Raw genomic sequence first — 683 nt, 5'->3', positions numbered from 1 at the left:
AGAGTGCAAAGTGACTTATGCCCAAGGCCACGTCTTATGCCATTGTTTGTAACAGAAGAACAATGAGAAGCAGCCCAAGTGTTCAGCCATAGAGAGCTCATTCAAAATAACCATGAAACTGCGCCCCCACCCCCACAATGGAGTACTATGTAGCTATAAACTAGAGCGGAGACTTCTAATAGAATGGAGAGTTGTACCCCAAGACACACATCAAGTTTGAAAAAGTCAAAGCCAAGCCAAGCGTGGTGGCTCACACCTGCCATCCCAACTCTTCTGCAGCTAAGGTGGAGGTCATGAGGTCAGGGTCAGTCTTGGATTGCCAGGTGACGCCCTCTCACAGCAAAGCAAAAGGTCAGACCTCGCACAGTAGGCTCTCTTCTGTATGTACAATAAGCAGAAGGAAAAACACACATACATTTGTTTATATTCGTAGAACACTTAAAAGCTGTCTGGGGGTGATTATGAGTAGAAGGTGCACAAAGATGGAATGAGGAAAGTGATGGGAGCCATGCCTCCCAGGAGGACCAGTGTGCTCCCCCTCCCCCCCTCCCTCCTGTCCTGTTCCCCATTCTTTCCCTCCCTCATTCCCTTCCTTCCTCCCTAACCCTTCCTTCCTTCTTTTTCCCCTTTTAAAGATTTACTTATTTTATGTATATGAGTACACTGTCACTGTCTTCAGACAT

Source organism: Mus pahari, chromosome 21 (assembly GCF_900095145.1).
Source record: "Mus pahari chromosome 21, PAHARI_EIJ_v1.1, whole genome shotgun sequence".
NCBI lineage: Eukaryota > Metazoa > Chordata > Mammalia > Rodentia > Muridae > Mus > Mus pahari.
The sequence above is the reverse complement of the archived record's forward strand: the minus strand, read 5'-3'. Positions refer to the sequence as shown.